The sequence below is a fragment of the Plasmopara halstedii genome (assembly GCF_900000015.1).
Source record: "Plasmopara halstedii genome assembly, contig: Scaffold_1286, whole genome shotgun sequence".
NCBI classification, from domain to species: Eukaryota; Oomycota; class Peronosporomycetes; order Peronosporales; family Peronosporaceae; genus Plasmopara; species Plasmopara halstedii.
Genome location: NW_020188201.1, coordinates 26,274 through 26,858, shown reverse-complemented (window position 1 = coordinate 26,858; position 585 = coordinate 26,274).

Below are 585 nucleotides of genomic sequence, written 5' to 3'. Positions count from 1 at the left end.
CTCGACGCTCCACGATGGAAGGAAGTCAGCTGTATGCTGAGGCGCTGAAAGCGCGGTTAGGTGGCATCGTCACTGTTCGCCTAGCGACGCAGACATATGTCACGGTCTCGAAGGTCCTCGTGGACCTTGGAGTCAAGTTCCTTGACTTTGATAGCGTGGAACGCTGTCTGGTTTTAGACTTGGATACAAGGTATGACCTCATCCTAGGAATGGCATGGTTGGAACACCATGATCCAAGGATTGATTGGAGGGAAAGACCTTGGGCGCTACGCGCACGTCTCCTGGTGGAGCTTTGGCAAGTCATGAACCCACCTCTGCTAGTAGACAAAAGCGCTGTTGGCGAGAGCACTGAACCGATACGGTCAACGTGCTGGACATTGGAATGTCCGAGTTGGTAGATACAAACGGTGTATCGGACAGGAGTCCCGAGCGTGGCTCGTGGGCTAAGCGTGGAGTGGCACGTAACCCACTGAGCACTGCTCAATTTCCGGAGCAGTCGCTGAATGTCTATGTGTCATGGTTGGCCCAGAGCCGAGGCATCGAGGGCGAGACCCCCGTGATGCACGTGAAGTAGCAGAGCGCTGC